This window comes from Rhopilema esculentum, chromosome 3 (assembly GCF_057945365.1).
Source record: "Rhopilema esculentum isolate cy_ngs chromosome 3, ASM5794536v1, whole genome shotgun sequence".
NCBI classification, from domain to species: Eukaryota; Metazoa; Cnidaria; class Scyphozoa; order Rhizostomeae; family Rhizostomatidae; genus Rhopilema; species Rhopilema esculentum.
Genome location: NC_142817.1, coordinates 5,486,474 through 5,493,467, shown reverse-complemented (window position 1 = coordinate 5,493,467; position 6,994 = coordinate 5,486,474).

Genomic DNA, 6,994 nt, shown 5'->3' with positions numbered 1-6,994 from the left:
CTTCTCTTGAGTGCTAAAAGACGTGAAGTGGCCAGAAGATGGCAATCCTGGACAAAAATAGCTGAGACTTTAAAGATAACTTTTCCTCTCCCACGATTCAATGTTGGATGAATGGTTTCTCAGCCAAATTGATAGAACTACAGATCCAACATTGATTTGGGAGGAAAGAGGGGATGCAATTTTACAGGGCAACCAAAAATTGCATTTTGTTTCCTTTTCACCGGGATTGAAGCGAGCTCGAAAACATTTAGCGACTGTATTAATAAAGTGCGCCGATACTTGCAAATTTTTATTAATGTGTATAAGTTGCAGTTACTGCTGGCTTCACGTCAACACATGAGGACTTTGAGAAGAGCTTGTTTTCTACAATAAAGGGACTGGGTCACGTGTCATGCCGCGGGCCAATGTTGTTGTGTTGTAGTTGGGGATGGGGTAAAGTAAGTTTTGACTGGAAAGGGAATCGGAACGCGTCGGACGGGTTTTAACTTTTTTTCACTTACAGTTAAAGAACCATATTTTAGCATCGCTTACGCTATAATGGCTGATCTTTTATGTGTTTCTAACGTTATTTAATGGACGAGTCAACAAAAAAGAGGCCTGTTCGGACTGCAGCAGGCAATGAGAAGCGAACGTTGTACAGGTCTGTTTGGTAGAGGGGATAGAGACTTCTGTGCGTGAAAGCACAAGTCCACGAACAGTGGAAATTGCTGAAGGCCAATGATAGATTTAGAAATGACTTGGCAGCTTATCGGGGAGGCACTAGAGGCAAACATTCAAGGTACCGGGCGTTCACATTCAACTAAACTGCCGACAAAGGATGTATCAATCTGCCACAAGGGTGCATTCCATGTAGTTTACGCCGGAGATCTCCGGCGTGGACTTAGCGTTTTCCTCGGCTTAGCGGCGTGAAATTTGCTATTTGCGAGCCTTGGCGCATTGGCGTACGTGATAAATTTTCGCGATCGGCGTAGCAAAAACGGTACTTGTACAGAATACGTGGACAGCCTGATTATATTGATATGGACAGTAAAAGCAATGCAAACTATAGATTAATCGAAAGCTTGTATGTTTTACACTTGGCGTAGCAACTAGAATAGGTTAAAATTTTTCTGGCGTGGGTCTAACATGGAATGCACCCTGGATCTGCCAACAACAAAATAACAATGGGATAGCATGCATTTATGCAATGTGCCTCAGTTTACATATTTGTGCCTCATTTTCCAGCAGTTGCCTGTCTTGCTATTGTAATGACCTAGTATTGCATGACTAAGATATTTCATTTTTCAAAAAGCGCAATTTCTATTCGAGGATGGCTATCTCCTTTCATAAACCCCCTTGCCAATCTATCAACTATTTGGAACAAAAACAAGAGAGGCATAATTGTGGCACATCTAAATATAAACTCAATCCGAAACAAAATAGAGGATCTCAAAACCCTGATTGCAAAAAATGTTGACATCCTCGCAGTTTCTGAAACCAAATTAGACGAATCCTTTCCTACTAGTCAGTTTTTAATTGATGGTTTCAAAAAACCCTTCCGTTATGATAGAAATACAAACGGTGGTGGGATTCTGGTTTATATCAGAGTTCCAGCAAATGAAATTAAACTGGTGAACATCGCCAATTCAATTGAATGTGTATTAACTGAAATTAATGTGGGCAAAAAAAAATGGGCATTGATCAGTACCTACCGCCCCCCTTCTCAATGTGAAAATTTTTTCTTCGCAGAGATGGGCAAAGTGCTTGACCAACTTACACCTCGATACGAAAACTTCGTCATTATTGGAGATTTAAATTCGGAAGAGAAAAATTATGAAATTAGCAATTTCATGGATATCTATGGATTAAAAAATTTAATAAAAAGTCCCACTTGTTATAAATCTGCTGACAATCCCTCTTCCATTGATATGTTTCTAACGAATAAAACCTCTGGTTTTCAAAACACTACGACAATAGAAGTGGGATTGTCTGATTTTCATCTAATGATACTAACAGTGTTAAAGAGTGGTTTTGTAAAAAGAGGTCCAAGGATTGTGACATACCGAGACTACAGTAAATTTGATCCTATAAAGTTTCGCAGTGACTTTAGAAGCAATCTAGCTAAGAGCAGCGAAGCATACTCTGAATATGAAAATTTTAATTCTGTAGTCGAAGAAGTTCTGAATAACCATGTACCTCTAAAACAGAAATATTTACGCGCAAATGATGCACCCTTCATGACGAAAACTTTAAGAAAGGCAATTATGCTCCGTTCACAGTTACGTAACAGATTAAACAGGCATAATACTTCTGAAAACTGGAACGCTTTTAAAAAGCAAAGAAATAGGTGTGTGAAAATTCTGCGACAAGCAAAAACATCATATTATGGTAACCTTGATATAAATTCTGTCACTGACAATAACAAGTTCTGGAAAACTGTAAAACCACTTTTTACTGACAAGGTACAAACCTCTTCAAGTAATACGCTTATCGAAAATGAAAAGTTTATTACGAATGACAGTGAAATAGCTGAGATCCTTAATGAATTTTTTACAAATATCACAAAGACATTGCCCCTGGTGAATGCATTCTCAATTCGACAGACCATTTGCTGGATCCTGTTGAAATTGCTGTTGAAAAATATAAACATCATCCCAGCATCCGCAAGATTAAGGATAAGGTAAACCATGGCACATTCTTCGAATTCAAACCAATTACAATGCAGGCAGTCAATGATGAATTATTGAGACTAAATACAAAAAAAGCGTCTACAATTGAAAGTATTCCTCCGCGGATACTGAAAGAAAACGAAGACATTTTTGCACCATTACTGGCGACAATTTGCAATAATTCATTGCTCTAGAAAACGTTTCCTGAAGATCTTAAATTAGGAGACATAACTCCACTATTCAAAAGTGACAAAACTACAGAAAAACGAAACTATCGACCTATCACAGTTCTATCCGCATTATCAAAGGTCTTTGAACGGCTTCTATATGCTCAGATGGTTGACTTCGCGGATACGTTCCTAGTTCCCTACTTATGTGGTTTTCGGAAAGGTTTCAACACACAGCATGCGCTGTTGAGATTAATGGATATCTGCAAGAATTCCCTAGATAAAAAAAGGGTGGTTGGTGCCTTGCTAATGGATCTCTCAAAAGCGTTTGATTGCATAGACCATGAGCTATTAATTGCGAAATTAAATGCCAATGGTTTTTGTAAAGATGCTCAATTATTGATTTATAATTACCTGTTTGGTAGAAGACAAAGGGTAAAATTAAATGGTTCATTCAGCACTTGGCGAGAAACCTTTGCAGGTGTACCACAAGGATCAGTCCTTGGGCCTCTTCTCTTTAATTTATATATTAATGATTTATTCTTAATGGTAACTGATACTGCAGTATGTAACTTTGCTGATGATACTACGATTTTTGCAGCTGACTGTCAATTAGATAAAGTTTTAGAACGGCTAGAAACTGATGCTCTTATTTTATCAAAATGGTTTCCAGAAAACTTTATGAAATTGAATGCAGGGAAATGTCATCTTCTTACTTTTGGAACAAATCAAGATGAGTTTAAGATCAAAATCGGTGAGGCCATTGTTGAAGAAAGCTCTGAAGAAAAACTGCTAGGAGTGATAATAGATAAAAATCTTAATTTCAAAAGTCACGTCTCAAATTTATGCAAAAGAGCCAGCCAAAAACTGCATGCTCTTGCTAGAGTTTCGCCATTTATGGGTTCTGATAAACTGCGTCTCCTAATGAACAGCTTCATAAAAGCTCAGTTTAGTTACTGTCCCCTAATTTGGATGTTCCATAACAGATGTCTGAATGCTAAAGTAAATAAAATCCACGAAAGAGCACTCAGAATTGTTTATAAAGACAGTCATGCTGACTACGAAGCATTGCTGACTTTGGATAATGCAGTATCAATTCACCAACGCAATCTACAGTACTTGATGATAGAAATATACAAAACCAAACATAACCTGAACCCTAGTTTCATGAGTGAGATTTTTGAAACAAGAAATGTACATTATGATTTGCGAACTAAAAATAATCTTTGCATTCCAAAAGCCAGAACAACTTCTTATGGTATAGAAACTGTGAGATATTTAGGTCAAAAACTGTGGCAAACACTACCTCACAGTATAAGAGAGTCCCAATCATTGGCAACATTTAAAAAAGAATTAAGAGCACACCCTATAGACTGCGACTGTAGATTGTGTAAAAAATTTATTGCTGGGTTAGGTTTTATTTAGAACATTATACCTCAAACCTTTTTAATATTGTATCATATATTTTTATTTCATACTAACTCTTAATAGATAGTTGGCCTTAATTAGCTTCTTTATAGCTATCAGCCGTTCATTTAGTACGCCAACTTTAAACAAATTATTTATTATTATTATTATATTATATAACAATATTTTAAGAATGTACTAGTGCTCGGAGCAGAAATTTATTAAGAATGTCAAGGTTAGAAAAAAATTATAGTTTTCTTATAAAAATGGTTGCATTAATTAGTAATACTTTCCTATCCAATTTACAAATAAAACGGAAAGAATGTAAGCTTTGGAAAGATTCATCTGGAAAGTTGATTGACATGCTCGTTCAGGAAGACATGTTTCAAAAAATGTAAAGCAAAATGTGCTCATTGGCCGTAATACTGTTTCTAATCGAAAAGGGAATCCCTTAAAAGCAAAATTCATAATGAAATAATTCTGCTGTTAGGGTACATTTTCCTGACCCGATCCAAATGAAGTATCGCTGCTCGTTATGCGTGTATAAGGCCCTGGGGCAAAAATGAAAGAGAAGCTCCCTGCAAGCGAAGCAAGCGGAAATTTTTGCGATCACGCCCTTTCGATTAGCTTAAAATACATATATTTTCTTGTAATCGGTTGTAAATATCTTTTAAAAGTGTGTGGATTCTTATGAACACGCACATTTTTTCCTACATTCAAACAAAATAATCAATGTTTAATGCAAGCCAAGATTTTGACGGCAGTTGCCGTTTCAGTTTAAACAAAATGCCGCATCAGGAGAGATTGAGAACACAATTTAGCACAAGCACAATTATCATGAAAGTACTTGACACAATTAAAAAAGATGCCAGGAATAAAAGGATGAACAATTGGCGTGCACAGTACATCAAGACTTTTGCAATTAAAACCTTTTAAGGATGGTTTGATAAAGATAAAATGTTTTTGATATTCGTGCCTGCTTTTGTCTTTTACATCTATTGAGGGTTTCAGAACTGCTTTGAAGATGACTACGTCACCATCATAGACATAACTTTTGAAAAAGATACTGCTCTTAAAGATTTAAAAAGCTCTTAAAGAAGCCTTTGTTGATGGATTAAAGGAGACTTTCCTTGCTGACATTCAGACTGGTATCACAGAAGGTGAGTTATATTGCGTTCATGATCTCATCAGGAGATGTTTCCTTTCCAACAATGTCCTACCAGTGTATAGACAAAGCAGAAGAGGCTAATCTAGAGACTTTCCATTCAGTGTCATGACACCCAGAATACCAGCTTCACGGTAAAAGCCGTAGAAAGAAAATTTGCTTCGTGCTCCTAAAGGTTGGGAGCCCCTAAAAGTTGGGGGCCCTAAGTTTTCGCTACCCCGTGGGCTTCAAAGTTGGGGGTCCTTAGTCCGCTACGCCAATGAGTCAGTGGCTTTTATACCAAATGTTGGAGTGCCGAATTAAGGTAACTCTATGTGATTCTTGGGAACATTTCTGCGGCCACGCCTTAATTCTAAAGTGCTAAATCTAGAATATTAATAAGACTTTGAGCAGCGCTTCTTTTTCATGACCTGTCTCAATGATTTTGAAACTGCCTTTATGTAACCAAATGTTGGTCATGGGTGTTTGTATTGGTAGAATTAGCATTCCCTATTAGTAAAGTGGTTTTCTGACAGAACAAAGGGCGTGAGCAAGATTTTTTAACTTTGCCCAATAAGCCAAGTGGCTGGCGCCGCCACTGATTTGGTTTGCTCGTTATGCAAGTAACGCCCGTTATGTCGACTGCCTACTTTGTCAAACATTTGATATTTTCTATTTTTCATGGTTTTAATATAAGGGTTTGAATTTAAAAGTCATTCGCTAACTTGACCACCCATTCACCCGACACTTCGCGGTCTAAAATCTTTTCCTACTTGCCATGGAACAGAATTGTCTGCTATTTTGATAATAGGAATCGTGAAATACCCTGTTATGGTCAATTGCATAGGAAATGCAGTCATACTAATATTCGAGACCCTTTCAAAGATCATGATTAAAGATATGCAGAAACTGAGATTGGAGGTTCGTGAGGATTGCAAACTTGACAAAAATGCAGTTGGTAACCTCAATGTTGATAAAGAATTGATTACAAAAGCAACTTTGCATTCAGAAGAAGAAATACTTAATGAATTGATAGATGTTGGGAGACAACCAATAAAATTATAATTGGATTTATGATGTTCTTCTATAAACACGGCTAGCAGCAGATAACTTTGGAAATGTTGTTGAGGAGGTAACTCCAGTATCCAGTTGTACGAGATCGTGCCGAGCACATATAATCAGAAATTTTCAGATTTAGTGGCGTGCTTTAGAGAAATTACTGGCATGACATGGCGTGTAATAGAAAACGGATAGGTTGATGAAAATTGCGCTCTCGTTACCTTGACATCATTCAGTGCTGAGAGGGCATCCACTACTGGCAGGGCATCCACTCATTGACAAGAGAGGCTACAAGGCCTAATGCTGACGTCAGTAGAATCGGAAATTCTTGAAAAGACTAGATACCGAAATTGCTTGTCAAGGATTTCAAGGACCTTTCGTGTGATAAGGCGTGATAAAACAGTTCTTTACCATTTCTAGCCTGAAACAGCCATGAGGAGAATTGTTAAGCAAATTGTCATTTGTGAAATGGAAAAGGCAAGCCCAAAAAGCTACATAGGACTCTGTTTTTAAAACCAGCCACCGGAGCATACAAACAACAAAGCACAAAATAAATTCATTTGCAACAA